The sequence below is a fragment of the Chenopodium album genome, chromosome 23 (assembly GCF_948465745.1).
Source record: "Chenopodium album chromosome 23, dcCheAlbu1.1, whole genome shotgun sequence".
In the NCBI taxonomy this organism is placed as follows: Eukaryota; Viridiplantae; Streptophyta; class Magnoliopsida; order Caryophyllales; family Amaranthaceae; genus Chenopodium; species Chenopodium album.
Window position 1 is genome coordinate 24,654,562 of NC_137856.1, and position 19,008 is coordinate 24,673,569.

At 36.9% G+C, this 19,008-nt stretch overlaps 1 non-coding gene across 1 annotated transcript; it reads left to right on the forward strand.

Moving 5' to 3' along the window:
* The first annotated feature begins 231 nt into the window (after positions 1-231).
* LOC145609826 (small nucleolar RNA R71) lies at positions 232-336 on the forward strand. The gene has a single exon (XR_014106110.1). It is a non-coding gene; the product is annotated as a small nucleolar RNA R71 (small nucleolar RNA).
* Positions 337-19,008: the final 18,672 nt, after the last annotated feature.

The following is a 19,008-nucleotide window of genomic DNA, read 5'->3' on the forward strand; positions in this document are numbered from 1 at the left end:
CAATTTGATGTTGCAATTGATCGACCTTCTCCAATTCATACATCCCAACTTTCTTCGGTGCACTCCTTCTTCTACCTCCCCAAGAGTAGTTCTTTGCTACCTCCTCGATTGTTGCTTCCACTTGATTTTGAGGGATTTTGATTAGTTGTCCACCCGCCCCCGCATCCAAGTTGGCTCTAGACATGGGCTCCAAACCATCGTAAAAAAACCTCATGAGCAAACTTTGATTGTATTCATGGTGAGGACACGCTTGCACCAACTCTTTGAACCTCTCCCAATCTTCATTAAGACTCTCATCCGCTTCTTGCTCAAATGATGCAATCTTCCTTCTCATCTCGGTGGTCTTCTCCTTGAAAATGAACCTCTTCAAGAATGCCTTAACTACCTCCCTCCAAGATGTGAGTGAGTTAGGCTTCACTTGCTTCAACCACTTCTTTGCTATACCTGAAAGAGATTGTCGAAATAAATGCATCCGGATGTACTCTTGAGAAACTTGGTTGGTTTGAATCATGGAACATAGCTCAAGGAATCTATCAAGGTGCTCTATGGGGTCTTCACTTGTAGAACCCAAAAATTGCTCCGATTGAACCATTCTTGTATATTGGGGATGAATTGTGAAGTTAGTCTCCGTGACGGGTAACAAAATCCCTCCCGTGAGCTCATATCCTCCGGATTTCCGAACTCACGAAATAAAACATCATCTTCTTGTCCTGCCATTGATTCACTTTGCGAACTAGAAGAGTAAGAATCACTCCTACTATTAATTATAGCACCAAGTCCTCTTCCTTCTTCTTGAAAAATCCTGCGGATTTGTCTTAAAGTTCGGTTGATTTCTTGGTCAATTTGATGGGTAGGTGGTCCTTGAGATCTTCTAAGCATTCACCAAAGCTAAGAAAACAATTAGCAATGACAAGTATGATAGAACAAAACAAAACAAAAAGAAAGCAATTAAAATTATTCTAAAAAGAGCAAATTAGACACCAAACAAGCCGCTTCCCCGGCAATGGCGCCAAAATTTGATCGGGCTAGGATTGGTCGTTAAACTATTAACCCTAATCAAATTAACTATTTATAAAACCTAGACTTCACACCAAACTAGTTAGTGGCAAGCAAAGGGTCGATCCACTGAGGAAGCTTTCTCATTTAATATCAAAATCACCATGCAAGAGTAAGAAAGGGGTATATTTTGTTGGAAATTGGAATGTAGACACTAGAACTATAAATAAACAAGTAAAAGGGTGATTAAACCAAGATAAAAACAACGCTAGGGATTAGGGGGGTTTCAAACATGATTAAAATGAAGGAAAACAATGATAAGCATCATGATTAACATGCCAAAGAACATAAAATTCTACCTAAACAATTCATTTTCATGCAATAGTTTAGGCAAACCAATGAAAGTGGTCTAAGCTAATTAGGATCATTTTCATGCATCCCATTAGGCACAAACTAACCCAAGAATAAAGAGGCACAATACATGGAACTCCATTTTAACAACTCATTCTCATGCAATCATTAAAATAGAGGTGATCTAAATCTAGTTCAAATCATTTTCATGCATTTAAACTAGAAGGCAATCAAATAAAGTGCTACAATAGTCTCAAGTCAATAAAAATCATATCTTTCATTGATTTAAGGCATGTAATCAATCCACTATCATCATTCATCCATCATTCAATGCATATTTTACACCCCCCTTCCCCTAGCTAAGAAACTAGCCCAGAAAAAGGGGATTAGACATGATAACAAAGCTAAATGAAAACAAAATAAACATGAAAGCAAATATGATCAACAACAATGAAAATACCAAAATATATTAATCCACAAAATAGATAGAAATAAACAACTAGAGTGCCAATAAACAAAGCTAAGAGAAAGGATTAGAGATTACTAAATAGGCAATAGTAGAAAGATTAAAACTTGCAAAGTTGCTTGATGGATTGAAATGAAACTTGAGCCAAAGTTTCATACATGATGATAACTTGAGTAATACTACACTTTCTCTCTCTAAGATTAGGGTTTAATTGTTTCTAAGATAAGGCTAGATGTCCCACTAATCCACCCTACGACCTATATATATAGGTCCACTAAAAAGATACAAGAATTCAAAATAAAAAAAAAAAACTGAAACCCAGCGGTGCGCGCCCGCGCATATACATTGCGCGCCCGCGCAGATGTTATGTGTGCGCCCTCCCAGATCTTGTGCGCCCGCAGATCTGTGGGTACGGGGGAATTAGACTCATGTATGTGCGCCTTCTCCCAGCATGCTGCGCGCTCGCGCGTGAAGAGTTTGCGCCCGCACATATGTCGCACATATGGCGCGCACAACTCCCTGTTTTGGCTCTGCTTCTGCTGCTATCTCGTGCGGGTTCTCCCAGGGCCGCGCGCCCGCACACAAGGCGCGCACAAGGCGCACAAAACCTTCTGCTTTGTTCTGTTCTTGAAGCAATCCTGCGCGGGTGCTCACAGTGCTGCGCGCCCGCACACAGGGGATTTTGAGGGTGAATTGCTCTTCTTCCAATGCCTTGATTCCTACAAAACGAAAACAAAGAAAACAAAGAGAAAGGTAAACAAAGAAAAGAAGAACAAAAAGGTGAGAAAAGGGGGCAAACAAGCTACAAATGGGAGGGAAAACCCGTAAAATGAGCACTAAATCGTGGCATAAATGCCACTCATCAATCTTCGGCGATGTCCCAACATAGAGAGGAGTTGTCTAGTGGCGAAATACTACCGTGGCGAGGTAATGTCACAAATTTTGAAGATGGCGAGATATGGTCACCTTCGACGGTCCCTCAAGGTAAAGAAGAGATTGTCTATAGCGGCGACGTACTGCCGTGGCGACGTACTGCCACAACCCTGAAGATGACGACGTACAGTTATTTTCGATGATCCCGAAATACTGTGGAGGATTGTCACCAAGAAATATTGAAGAGGGCGAAATAATGTTACCTTTAATGATGGCGTTCACGAGATACTGTGGAGGTTGTCACAAACAACAAAGCAACAAAAATGGTTACTTCCAGAGACGTGTGCTCGACGGTGCAAGATACGCGTTTCTTAACTCTTTTATCTATTTTAACTAATGATTAGTTTTGCAGGTATCGGCGTTATAAGAATGATTTGGGATCGCAGAACGTTCTGAATCATTCTTTGTCCCTATCGCTACTTTGACTTTTGTTTTCGAAACCTTAGTTTCTCCAAACTCAGTCAAAGTGGGGGCTTCTGTAGACACCCATTTGTGTCTCCCTAAAACCAAACCCAGTGATGAATGCCTTTCACATCGAACCATAATCGAATGAGGTGAAAGTGTGAAAAGACAAGTGTTGCGGTTTAGTTTTATTTAAAATTCTCTTCTCTCTGTTTTTGAAAATAACTCTATTTATTAAAAATAGCCAAACCAGTTTAGTTTGGTCCATAATTAAGGTCCAATAATAGTGTAGTTGGATGGGGCTCGAAGAGTCCTTTCCAACGATATATTATAAGCCCAATTCCGATGAATATTGAGGAAGTTATGGCCAAAATACTAAACTGGGCCCGCTTAATTATTTACATACGGCCCAATGATCTAGAAGAGGGCCCAATGTTAATTATTATTCCTAAAATTATTAGGATTAATTATAACTTTCTAGAAGTTTCTAGAAGGTTCCTTTTAATTATAATATTATTAGATTTAATAATTATTTTAAAATGGATTTTTATTTGGAATAAAATAATATTTTATTTTATTATTATTATTATTATATTTGAAAACACGTTTTTATCTTCTGTACGGATTCCGTAGATCAAGTTCATTAAAGATCGGATTCCGCGTGGAAAAGTGCGTCCAAGTCAGACTGTCGCCAAACGACAAGTTTGTCGCCTCGCGACAGACCTTGTTGCCTCGCGATAGAGTGAATTTATGGCGACAGCGTGTAGTTTTATTCCTTATCAAATTCCATACTTTTCCGGATTATTTTCCTTATAAATAGGATCCCAAAACTCCGTTTTCATTCATTCAAAATCACCAATTCTCTCTATTCTCTCTTGAGCAATATATTCTTTCTTTCTCTCTCTTTCTAAACTAGCTTTTACAAACAATATTCCACATTCACAAAACTTAAAATCATCTAGCCAAGTTCGAAGTTGCCTTCGCCCTAGACGTGCAAGGTTTAATATTTTCTGAGGGTTTGGTCCAAATCTAGTCAAAACTCTATTTAATTTGATTTTGGTTTAATTCCTTTAATTCTTTATTATTTTCATTGAAGTTTACTAACTTGTGTATTTTGTTATTAGAAAGAGGTACGAGGCTTCAAAGTATGTAATCTTATTACTCTCTTTCAATGTAGAAAGCATGCTTGTATTATTTTAATTCCTAGTATCATGTTAGCATGTTTTTAATGCTTTCTAGTATCATGTTTAGGGTGCCTTTTATTATTTCTAATATCATGTTAGCATGTTAGTACCATGTTAGGTTTAAAGCTTTGATCTTTATTTCATAGTGATATGCTAGGATTTGCTATTAATCTTGTTAGTATCATGCCTAGGATCTTGCTATTATTATTAAGCTTTATTATACCTTATCATGGTTATGATTATATCATGATTATTATTATGTTGTTTTATATATATTATTGTTATTGCTTGATCACGCCTTTTATGCTTGTTTAAAGGGAATTTGTACTTGGAATCACGCCTAATAAGATAATTAATAATTTGGTTTAGGCTAATGTGATTTTAACTCAAGTGATCGCCAATAATAGTTTTATTTGTGCATTAATATTCAACCAACATAGATAAACAGATTTAGGGTTAATATAATGTTTGCATGTTAGTCAAAAAGCGCACATGAATACGAGCAGAACAAAGTAGAGGCCTATTTTATAGGGCGGGTCCTTTCTTTTGTAGATTGGATTCGTACCCTCATCCCCGAACCCTATTTGGTTCAAGACCTTATGGAGTTGACGGTCCCTTGGATTGTTTTTGGGTTTACAAGTTCCTAAAACTTGTTGGCGACTCTTTTGCTCTCTTTTCTTTCCCTTTGGAACGCCACCATACTTTAGTGTATGATCACAGTGGGGTTCAAGTTTGGGATCATAATGCTTGAAATATTCCCTACAACGACCTATTATTGTAGGTTGTTTGACACGTGTCAGCGTGTGAGTGGTTCCAAAAAAATTAAAAAAAAAACAAAAAAAAAAAATTTGGCAGCCAACCCTAACCACCACCTCCCCTCCTGCCGCCCAACCACCACTTCCACCTCCTGCCGCCCAACCCTAAAACACCACCTTCTCCAGCCACCCAAGCCGGAAACGTCTCCCACGACCAGCCGCACCCCTGAAACCCGCCAAACCACCCAAATCGCACCAGCACCCCCGAAACCCTTGCCCGTGAAACCCTCTACCACCCATATAACCTACCCCCGACCTCCGAAACCACTAATATAGCTCACGCCAACCTTGAAAACCACCAACCTAAGCTACAACAACCCTCGAAACCTGCCCCCTACTTGAATCCGAAACGGACGAATTTGAATCCGAAACCCTCGAACGCCGCTATAACTGCCCCTCCTCCCTTCTCTCACCACCGAAACGGACGAATTTGAGAGTGGGGAAACGGAGAAGGGTCGTTTTTGTGTGGCGGAGGAATGGGCGATGTTTTGTTTTTTGTTTGAATTGGTTTTTTGGCAAAGCGGAGGGAAGGGAGGAGAGTAGTTTAGGGGGTTGGGGTCGATCGGGGGTGTGTGTTTCGAGGGGAGGGAGAGCCGGCCAGCCATTTTCGGTAGGTTAGGGAGGTGGTTGGCCGGTGCCGATCAGCTGTGGGTGCTTGGAACGGCAGCGGGTGGCGGCGGTTGGCTGGGTTAGTTGAATTTGGGGGATCGATTTCTTTTTTTTATTTTGTTTTTTTTATTTTTTAAAATTAAGCCAATCATGTGTTGACATGTGGCATTTAACAAAAAAAAAGTTTACCTTTTCAGCAGGTAACCGGTTTTTGGGACTGTTGGAGGAAAACTGACCTAATAGTTGGGATTATTGTAGAATAAACGTTAGTTGGGATTATTGTAGGTAAATCGCCCATAGTTGGGATTATTAAAGTGTATTATTATTATTATTATTATTATTATTATTATTATTATTATTATTATTTTATCTCAAAAATAGATAAAGTCATACAACCTACAAAAAAATTAGTGGGAAACCGAGATACAATCTGGGCCCCCACTCCTCTAGCTATAGAAAATTCTACTCTAGTAAAAATATGAGCAGCACGAGCCCTGATGTCCTGAGTCGTCGAGAACTTCTGAACCTGCTTCAGCAACCCAACAGCCTCCTTATCTAATTCCCCAAGCGAATAAAATGAGAACGGAAGGAATCCATATGCAATTGCTCGACAAATAGATTCATATATACTTGATCCGCTTCCGATGAGCTGCATCAACCACAATTCGTCCTGGGACAAAGTTAGATAACCCCGACTGTGTCAAAGGAGAAGACCCTGTCAAATCAACACAGACATCACGACCACGATCCCAGGAATACGTAACACATCTACAGGTCTAAGGGCCTGTCGTTCCCTCCAGACAACCCAATGTCAACCTCGCTCCTTTCTAGCCGAAATCCCAGATCGATAACAATCATCAACAAGAGTATCCCGAACAACATTATGCCAATATTTAATACCAACCATACCAACATACGATACCATATTATTATTATTATTGTTATTGTTATTGTTATTGTTATTGTTATTGTTATTGTTATTGTTATTGTTATTGTTATTGTTATTGTTATTGTTATTGTTATTGTTATTGTTATTGTTATTGTTGTTACTGTTACTGTTACTGTTACTGTTACTGTTACTGTTACTGTTATTGTTATTGTTATTATTATTATTATTATTATTATTAATGTTATTATTATTAATGTTATTATTGTTATTATTATTAATGTTATTATTGTTATTATTATTAATGTTGTTGTTGTTGTTGTTGTTGTTGTTGTTGTTGTTGTTGTTGTTGTTGTTATTATTATTGTTCTTATTATTATTATTATTATTATTATTATTATTATTATTATTATTATTATTATTATTATTATTATTATTATTATATCAAAAAACCTACAAAGTCGATCAATTTACAAGAAATTGGTGGGGAGCCGAGATACAATCTAGGCCCCCACCCCTCTATAGCTATAGCGAACCCGATCCTGCTGAAGATGTGAGCAGCTGCACGAGCACCAATATCCTGAATCTTAGCAAACGCCTGAACCCGTTTCAACAACACAATAACATCTTTTTCTAATTTCCCCAACGAAAAAAAGGAGAAAGGAAGAAAACCATAGCCAATAGCCCTGCAACGCTCCCCATACTTGTCCCACTTTCGCTGAGCCATCGCTGACACAACACGACCAGGAACGAAGTCAGACAACCCCGATTGTGTCAAAGGTGAAGAAATATTATTATTATTATTATTATTATTATTATTATTATTATTATTATTATTATTATTATTATTATTATTATTATTATTATTATTATTATTATTATTATTATTATTATTACAATATCAACAAAAACCTACAAAGTCAATAAATTTACAAGAGGTTAGTGGGGAGTCGAGATACAATCTGGGCCCCTACTCCTCTAGCTATAGAGAACCCGATCCTGCTGAAGATATGAGCAGCTGCACGAGCACCTATATCCCGAGTCCTTGCGAATCCGCGCGTGAACCCGCTTCAGCAACGAAACAATATCCTTTTCTAATTTCCCCATAGAAGAAAAGGAGAAAGGAAGAAAACCGTAACCAATAGCCTTGCAACGCGCTCCATACTTCACTACTAGAAAATAGTCAAATTTTGACGGAACGGTTCCAACAGACACGAAAATCCGTTGAAAAATGCAAAATTTCCGACGGAATTTTAATCCATCGCAAAATTCTTAATGTTATATTTTTTGACGGAAATTAATGCCCTCGAAAATGGAATTTAAACCCTTTTCGACGGATATATGAAGCTTGTCCCATTTTCGTTGTGCAACAACCGACACAACACGACCAGAAACAAAGTCTTATTACTACTGCTACTGCTACTGCTGCTATTATTATTATTATTATTATTATTATTATTATTATTATTATTATTATTATTATTATTATTATTATTATTATTATTATTATTATTATTATTATTATTATTATTATTATTATTATTATTATCTCAAAAACAAAAGCCATACAACCTACAATAAATTAGTGGGAAGCCGAGATACAATCTGGGCCCCCACTCCTCTAGCTATTGCAAATCCTACCCTAGTGAAGATATGAGCTGCAGCACGAGCCCCAATATCTTGCGTCGTCGAGAACCTTTGAATCCGCTTCAGTAACGCAACAACCTCTTTCTCTAATTCCCCAAGCGAAGAAAATGAGAAGGGAATGAAACCATATCCAATCTCCTGACATCGAGCTTCATACTTAACCCGCTTCCGATGAGCTGCATCAGCCACAACCCGCCCAGGAATGAAGTCAGATAGCCCTGACTGTGTCAAAGGAGAAGACCCTGTCAAATCAACACAGACATCGCGACCACGATCCCATGAATAAAGTAACACATCCGCGGGTCTGAGGGCCTCGTCGTTCCCTCCGGCCAACCCAATGTCAACCTCTTTTCTCGCTGAAATCCCAGAACGAAAGCAAACATCAACAAGGGTATCCCGAACAACATTATGCCGATGTTTAATACCCACAATACCAGCACAAGACACTGCGTGATCACCGAAAATATCTCCAACAAAAACTCCCGAACAAGCAGAGCACAACGTCGAGATAGAGAACAATGGTACACCCAACCGATAGGACAACACACAGCGATAAGTCTTGGCATTCATCGTCTGACCCAACCCTGAAATAGGAACCGCCCGAAGCCAAGCAGAGGTGTGATCACCTTGCTGTGATTTCCATAATGCTGATTGTCGAGGAGTTAAAGAATAAGCAGATTCTGCAGAATCCGTAACCTTTGTGAAATATATATCTGCCAATTTCTTCATGAGTTTAGGGGCAGCGACCTCACTAGGATTACTCAAAATGTCAGACTCCACTGTTCCATTAAACAGACTCAACGCATCCTCAAAGGCTCGTCCAAGACCAACAATGCCAGCATGCCGAAGAAGTTGTGTCTGCAACCCAACAGACTGTAACCGAGAAGCAAGAAAAGCATAGTGACGAACATCACCTGCAGAATAAACACCAAGCCCTCCAAACGCAAATGGTAAGGTGGCAAGTCGCCACTGCCAATCACCAAACCCCGGCCCCGAAGCAGTAATAATACGCTCCATGGAAGATCGAAGAGCTGCATCAAAAGTGCGCTGAGCCACCTCAAAAGTACTAGGAGGACAAGTATGCAATGCAAAGTAGAGTTTTGAAACTCCAGTACATGCCCTAAGTAACAACAGCTCACACTGAGGATCATCGAGCATAGCGACCTTATCCATAAGGGCAATGGTCTTGGTCACCCTCTGCATCACAAGCTCACCACTAAAACCAGAATCGGAACTAGCGGGACCTCCAAGCAACCTAACACCACGCAAAGGTCGAGCAATATTAGGTGGAAAGACACCCACCAGCCTGCTTCGAGGGTCTTCTGTAGGCCAGAAAACTTTAGTTTTTTCCACATTAAGACATAACCCAGAACGAGGTCCTTCCTCCATAATCAACTGCAGAACTTGCCCCACCACCAAATATTATTATTATTATTATTATTATTATTATTATTATTATTATTATTATTACTTTTATCACTTTTATTATTATTTCATTATTATAAATATTTAATATTAATTATTATTATAATTATTATTAATATAATAATTATTATTATTATTAAAAAGTAATAATTATTATCTTTAGATTTTAATTTTTATTATAAAAATTCAATTATAACTATTATTATTTTTATTAATAATAATTATTATTATCATTAGTAAATATTATTTATTTACTTATTATTATTATATATTAATTATTATTATTATTATAATAACTCAATATTAATTATTATTATTATTATAATTATTAATTATTAAATATTAAGTATTTATTCATATTATTAAATATTAATTATTATTATAATGGTTCAATATTAAATATTATTTTTAAGCAGAGCAGAGCAGAGCAGATTTCAGCAGAGCAAAGTAGGACTCAGCAGAGCAGAGCACCACAACTCTAAAGAACAGGGCCTAACTCCCACATATGGAAGATTTCATTCACCTAAACTTTCGATGTGGTTGAGCCATAACCACCTCTTTTAAAGAGCCATCGTCCCGAAAGCACATGTGCCTAGGTTCTTATACCATATAACACCCAAGTCACACATAAACCACTAGTAGATATTGTACTCTATGGGCTTTAGTCTGCAAAGATTTTCTTTGGTGTAAGACTAAACTTAGTGACCTCATGAGCAAACCCACATGTGAGTAAAAGTTTGTCCCACATTAATTGAGTGTAAAAGTAAGAATGAGTATTGGGATATGTATCCCGCATTGAAGAAAAATTGTGTCCACTTTATAAGGCTAAGGGGCTACTCCTTTCATTGCCATATGGTTTAGAGGCAAAATCTCCTTAATTGGTCGTATAAAGCGGACACTCGTAGCGGGTGTAGCTCAAGCCGTTTATCAGAACTTCTACCCAAAAGGCCTCTACTAGGTCGAGGTATCAACCCCCATATAGGAAAGAGTTTGTTCAACCTAGTAGAGACTTTGTGAAGGACTACTATCCTGTATCATGTATCCCTTATAAATTTTTTGTATTTAAATTTGTTGATAGAACTCGCACATTGTTTCACAATATTTACTTCCTCCGTTACGTATTATCTGCAACAAACCTTGTTGCACGCTTCCCAAGATAAAATTTGATAATGATTGATTAACATTGTGAAGGGTGTGTAATTAAGGATGGGAGAGAAAAAGAGGGATAATTAATTATTGGATTTTTTGTGAACCACTACCATTTACTTTACACTTTTTGTGAACAACTATCATTTAAGGTTTTTTTTTAAACAACTACCATTATATGTAAATTTGTTAGACTAACACTACCATTTAACGGAAGATGTTGAAATTTTTGTCAAGTGGGTCCCACATTATGAGTTTCCATCCAATTAGTATTGTAAATGACCAAATCAACCCCACTCAATTACCCTTCTCATAATATCCAACAAACCCACCTCTTCTTTCTCTCTCCTAGACCATTTACTTCATCTTTAATGGAAACAATAGTAAGATTCCATTGAAGCAAATTTTTTTTATAACTTTTTTCTTTCTTACATTTACTAATAACCTTGTTAATTGAATTATTAGATTATTCAGAGTAGCTATTTAGTAAGGAACGAATGACAAAAAAAAAAAAAAAAAGCTTATGTATAAACTTTATACTTTCTGCACACATTGATACCTACGGAAAATGACATGATGATTAATAGAAATTCATAATGATGTTGTGCAAAATATGAATGTTAACCTTCTCATTGTTCAAAGATATTGTGCAAAATACAAAATTGTTACCAGTAAATTAGTTCAAAGACATTCATAACAATTCAAAGCTAAATAATTGTCTACCACTAAATATTAAGAGTACTACATATACAGCTAATAATCTCAAATCTTCCATATTGGTTTCTTCTTAAAAGGCTTGACCTTCAATTTGGACTCAACTTCTTGTTGAGGTGGTGAGAATTGTGGTTGGTGGCTGTCAGTTTGACTGAGAATGGGAGAAGCATCTGTTGAGCATTGTATGGTTGCTACATCAGAGTTTAGATATTTACCTTGGCTACTTGATTGTGCAAATGTTTCTGCATATATTAACAAGTAAATGAGTTAGTTGCCTTAAGAATTAATGGTACATGAACTACTTTGACAATGTAATACTAACCTTCAAAGCCCTTGCAGCTTTCTTATTTCTCTGATCAACCACCCATGGATCCTTAGAGTAAGGTCTGCCACCTTTGTTAGTTTCCCATACAACATGAGGTTGCTTACACTTTACCTTATTGTGGCCAGGTTGCTTACAATCTATTTGGTTGCTTGCCTCTTTCCACAAATCTTGCTTCCTCATCTTCCCCAACTTCCTTAGCATATTCATGTGTTACATCCCCATACAAGATAAGCTTAGCTCTTGCCCTAGCAACCATGCTTTATAGTACAGTATCCCTGTAAACCCTTTCCTTGAACTTTACTAATTTCAAATCTGGTTCTGCTCTCCAATCTTCCAAATACCTTTCAGCAAGTTACCTTAGAGCTACAGTGAACAAATCCACAAGTGTACTTCAACTCAAACTCTTAATTTGATATGTTCCCTCCATTCTTAATTTCATAACATGTATTCTAAACCTACACTTGTTAGGATCATCACATTCACATGCTTTTAGCTTTCCATAATGGGAGTCCCAAGGGCAATTGCTACATCTAAACTTACAATATACAATAACTCTTTTCAGTCCATTGTGAAGATAATATTAATCATAATGATTCTGAATAGAAAGGTATCTGATTGCCTTTCTAACAATTTGAAAACTAGGAAACTTGAGACCCTTAGTTAGAACAATATTTCTTTTAAAATCAGTCTCGGGGTTAAATATAGGTGATGAATCAACATCATTGTCTGATCCATTTGTACTCTCTAGTTGGTCAGAATCATAATCAATCTCATGGACTAGATCACCTTGTTCATCTTTCACAACATTCTCCTCTACATGTATGTTATGTCCTTGCACCTCTTTCACAGTGTCTTCTCTCACAGTTGATATAACATGATGATGTAGAATTTCTCCTTCGTGTACTTGCAAAAATAGCTCATCATCCCCCTCTTCACTTTTATCCTCTTCTCCTAACTCAAAGTTCACATCTAAATCTGACCAACTAGAATCTATTGACCATTCCCCATCCTCACTCAAATCATCCTTGTAATCTCTTTCATGTACTTCCACTCTTTGCTTCTCTTTCTTCTTATTTTCCCTTTGACACTTATGTTCACCCTTCCCTAATTTTCTTGGATATCTACAATTTAAATTTTTTAAAAAGGAGCAAATTAATTATCAATTAAATTATTATGGTATCCGATTAAAAATAACATATAGCTGATGTGGCTCACTAAAATTCAAGCATTAGGATTTGTAATTAAATAATGAAGACAGTACACACATGGGATAAATAATTGAATAATTACCAATTATATTTGTCCAATTAAACAACTAAACAAATAATTAAGCCATTTTAGTCAAATTAAAAATTAGGAATCTGCAATTAAATATTCAATCCAACACAAAAAACATGGTGGGGATAAAAAGTACGAAATTATATATAGAGGAAAAATTGAGTACCTTGTTTGAACCCCGGCCCACTTTCTTGTTTACTTGTTAAAATTTCCTTTCCTTTAACAGTTGGCCCAGATCTTGTCATTTTCATGCATCCAAATTCAATAAAAGCTTCCCACTTAAGTTCTTTAATGCGTAAGAAAGAGGTAGGGAGTAGGAGTTGAAAAAGATGGAAACAAAGTTATGAGTAAATGTAAGAAAGAAAATAGTTATAAAAAAACTTGCTTCAATGGAAGCTTACTATTGTTTCCATTAGAGATGAAGTAAATGGTCTAGGAGAGAGAAAGAGCAGGTGGGTTTGTTGGATACAATGAGAAGGGTAATTGAGAGGGTCATCAATTTGGTCATTTACACCACTAATTGGACGGAAACTCATACCGTGGGTCCCACTTGACGAAAATTTTAACATCTTCCATTAAATGGTAGTGTTAGTCAAACAAATTTACAAATAATGGTAGTTGTTTTTTTTTTTTAAAAAAAAAACTTAAATGGTAGTTATTCACAAAAAGTGTAAAGTAAATGGCAGTGGTTCACAAAAAATCCTTAATTATTCAAGGGCCACCACTACCAATTTCCATCCTCTCCCAAACACCACAAATACCACTTGTACGCCACCAACACCATCAGAACACCGCCAATATACCACCAACACCAATCAACCACTAGCCACCCATATCGAAACCATTCTCTCACCACCATAACCACCCATCCCGTAACCACTCTTTCACCACCAACATCGTACCACCAGAACACCAACACCATCACCAGTACTACTAGATATAAGCTTGATTTCGATGAAATTGTTCCGACAGATGTAAAATTTCGTCGGAAAATTTGAAATTTCCGATGAAATTTAATCTGTTGGAAACTTCCGTCGAAAAATGGAAGTTCCAACGGATTTTCCCTCGAAAACTTTCCGACGGAATATATTAGAATATTCCCTCGAAAAATTAATTTCCGAGGGAATATTCCGTCAGTAGTTTAAATTTCGATAGAAATCAATTCCGTCGGAAAAAATATTAAAAATAAAAAGAGGCCTTTAGTTCAATCTCACGAAACACCGTACCGAGAAAAGGGGGAAGAGAGAGAACAAAAGAAATGAAGAAAGAGAAAGAGGAAGGCGTTTGGACCGGCGACCAGCGTTGATCCGCTGCAACCACCGGTCGTTTATGGCCTGAATCCTTCGCCGTCGATCTGGAAGTTTAGGGCCTTTTTTTAATTCATTTTTCTGTAAAAAACCCTAACATCACCCCCATCTCAACAGCCACCAACGCCACTTAGCGCAACCACCGCCGTCCCCTTATGACTCCCGCGCTGCCGCTCGGTGCTGGGTAAGTGTTCTGCCTTTTTTTTCCTTTTTTTTTGGGTGAAACCCTAACCTTCACGAATTGGCAGCTTCCACCCTTCCTTCTTCGCTGCGACGAGAACCACCACCACCTCCATCCTCCTGTCGTCCTCCAGCTGGTAAGACTTATATTTGTTTTTTAAAAATTTTTATTTTTTTTTTAATTTTTTAAAATGAAAACTGACATTATAGTCCCTAATTAAGTTTTTAAGTTAAATTTTTGTAGGATTTGTAGATTTTCTTGGTATAATAGTCAATATAAAGTGCATATTTATAGGTTAGTGACATTATAAACACTAAAATTCTTAGTTTAATTGATAAAAATCATGTTAATTAGTGAGTAATTGTATATAGATGTGAGTAATTGTATATAGATATATGTTAGTTTATTTTTGTTTTTAGTGTAGGGTAATATATGTTTGTTGTATTTTATGTTTAAATATGTTGAAATAGTTGAAACGAATGTGATGTATTATCATATGTTAGTTTAGTTTGGTTTAGTTTAATATAATGATGTATGTTAGTTTAGTTTAGTTTAATATAATGTGTGTTAGTTTATTTAGTTAAAAATATTTGTTAGTTTAGTTTATTTAGATACAATTAATATGTTAGTTTAGTTTATTTTATTTTATTTATGATTATGATATATAATTAATATAGTGGATGTGTTCTTTACTTTATATATATGTTAAATGAATCATTTGCATAAACATATGGTTAGATACCCATTCAAGGCATACACATTAGTGGTATGTCTTGAATAGTCCCTGTTTGGGATTGTCCTTGTACGTGTATTCTCACTTAGGTGGTGAATGTATGCCTTGTTAATGATTCTAGGGAATGATTCCTGCGGATTGGATCAAAAAAAATTCTTGAATGAGGTATTCAACTCCAGGGATGAATAAAAAAGAAATCTTTATTGATCTCCTATTATCCCAGCTTGTCATTTCTCTACAATATTCTTTAGGTACATATGGCGGGTTATCTAATTGCCTACATCGTGTACTTGCAGAACTAAAGGGAAATGTTGCCGGATTTTCCATAGAATTGAAAACCTGGTATACATTCACTAGTGAGATAAACGTCCAAGGATGGGTTAGGTTGGAGTGATAAGGACCCTTGGACATCATTTCAAATCTCATTTGCATTTCTGTAACACTATGATGGATAGTGAATATTAATAAGCTTTATGGCTAATGAATTTATACATATGTGTGAGTTGTGTAGAAGTTATAATCATGAAACGAATGGAACGTAGCTAGATGTATGAAAGGAAGGTTAGGCATTCTATTAATCCAAATTTCGTGGAAGGGGTAGATGAATTCCTTAAATACATCGAAGATCACCCCGAGAGCAGCAACCCAAATGAAGTTAGGTGTCCGTGTTTTAAATGTAAGATCAAAAAGCTTTGGGATGCGGAAATGGTTAAACTTCATTTGTATCGCAATGGTTTTGTACCTAATTACTATGAGTGGATGTGTCATGGGGAAGGGTTTCCAAGAGTTGCTGAATGACAGTCAAATGAATATCGTGAAATGGTTTTCGATGCTTTTGGTCATAATTAACGAAGATCAAGGGAATTCCAAAGAGGCCAGTGTTTCTGCAGAAGAGAAGCCTAATGCACAAGCTAAGCATTTTTTGGATTTGTTGAAGACTTCTGAACAACCATTATACGGAGGGAGTTTAATGTATGTATTAGAGATGGCTGCCAGAATTACTAGTCTTAAGTGCGAGTATTATTTGCCCCACAGATATGTTGACGGGTTTGCTTCTTTGGTGAATGAAGCGATTCCTAACAACAACCATATGGTCGACACATTCTATGAGGTGAAGAAGATTGTGAAGGGTTTAGAGTTGCCTCATGAAAAGATTCATGCATCCCCGAGAGGATGTATGCTGTTTTGGAAGGATGATGCTCAGTTATCCTTATGTAGGGTGTGTGGTAGCGACCGATACAAGAAGACTTCTAAAGGTAGCTTAGTGCCTTTGAACGTTCTATTTTATTTCCCGATCATACCCAGGTTGCAAAGGCTGTATGCAACCAAGAAAATTTCGAAGGAAATGGTCCCTATACTTAGTAAATAGCTACTTTAATGTGATTACAAACCATAACCACCTATAAATATGTAATAGTGAGATGATTTGAGAAAGAATGAGTTCATTAGTTAAGAAATGAAGAAAATAGGCAACATAGAAGTAACTTAAGCCATTTGTGGATGTGTTTGGTGGAAAATGGTTCCTAAACTCAAGTAATTGGTCTTTTTAGGTCTTTTCAAGTCATAGACACCTTCACATAATTAAAATATAAATGATATGAGAAAGAATGAGTTCATTATTTAAGAAATGAAGAAAATAAGCAAACTAGAAGACATTTTTGCCTTACTTAGCTCTATTTTGATAAAAAATGGTCCCTATACTTAGTAAATATCTTCTTTAATGTGATTACAAGCCATAACCACCTATAACTATTGTAATATATAAATGATATGATAGCGAATGAGTTATTATAAAAGAAATGAAGAAAACAGGCAAACTAGAAGGCATTTTTGCCTTATTTGGCTTTATTTTGATAAAAATGATCCCTAAACTTAGTAAATAGCTTCTTTAATGTGATTACAAGCCATAACCACCTATAACTTAAAGGAATTATGTCAACCAGCCAAGGGATTAAGAAGAGTCCGAATGAGTTGTATTGAGAGTGTGCAGTGGGTGGTCGCAACAAGAAAGGTCGGGTAAGGGACTTAAAGGAATTATGTCTTCGATAAGTGCAATTACTAGATATATCAAGGATTACTATTATGGAGATAATAAGTTCGTTCTTTTGGGTCGTCATTATCTATTGCTAGATTATGATCAATGATCTTTGGGCTAGTCTAATAGTCCAAAGCCCCCTAAAATGGATCCTATGAGGTCACACAACAAGGGTATTGGGTTAAACAAGTAAGAGGCCCATTAATGGGCCTCATGAGGACATGACTAACCATGAATAGGATTGGGCTTGAGTAAGTAGATTAGAGTTAGGATTTTGGGCTTGACATGGACTCTTAGTTAGAAATGTGATCCATAAATAAGATCCATGCCTAGGGTTGCAAGTAAGATACAATCAACATACAGTAGATTGTTAAATAAAGTAACCCATCCCAAAAACCCTAAAGCTATCTCTCTCTCTCACGCACGCCCTCCCCTCTCATCCCCTCCGTACGGTCGGCCACCACTAGGTGGTGCGTGGTGTTCGCGGTGGTGGTTCTTGGTTGGTTCGTTCTTCTCCTCTCCGTAGAAGGTTGATTGAAGGGTTCAATCACGACTAATAGTGGAGGTTTAATATGTGCCCTGTGTAGACACCTACTTTTGGCCTCTTGTCCCGAAAGGAGTGCGATGATGTTACAAAAACCCGTTCTTCATGCTAGATCAAAGTTGAAGTGTTAATGGACTACGAAAAGCATTATGAAGTAAGTTAAAACTCATGATTGAGACCAAGTTATTTTAGAGCCTTGTCCGATTATTAATTAGGCCTAAAAGTGTTCATACATGTTTAAACTTGATTAATAACAGACCCAAATGCGTCAAATGCAATGGTTGGATCTTGTGGAACCTACATTGTTGAAAACCGAGCCAAACAGATAAACCAACCATCAAATTCCCGTGCAAGCCCTATACAGATGGATAGCCCTTTCAAAGAGCTTTAATTCCAATGATATATTATAAGCCCAATTCCGAGCTAAAACGAAGAAATTATCATCAAAATGCTAAACCGGGCCCTAAAACCGACACCCTTGCACTCCAACGACCATATCTTTTGATCCATAAAATATTTTAGCCTAATTCCAATGGCATTGCAAAGTAGACATTCAGAGATTTCCAATTATATCTCACACGCCTTAATGCGACTTTGCAATCAAAATTTATGGAAGTTTTAAAAACACGTTTTCGTATAAGGAAAACCGCAACCCAGCGAAACTCAATGAGTTGCGCGCGCTACTCACTGAGATACGCGCGCCACCCAGCGCAACTTAGAGAGTTGTGTGCCCCACATGACGCCGCGGATCTAAAACCCTAAACCTAGATTTCTACGCCTATAAAAAGGGGTCTTCGTTCAACTCTAAACGAACAGAAAAATCAGAATTCTAAACCCTAAATTCTTAAATACCTAATCTCTCTCAAACCCTCTACTATCATACTACTTTTTCCTCTTTCTTCCCAACTACCCTTCAACCCTAATCTATCCATTGAAGCTGTTGAAGGTACGAAGAAGAAAGAAAGTCCATAAACGCATAAAACGGAGATTTAGCATAAAAGAAGAACGATTAGTTTCCCGAGCACTTAGAT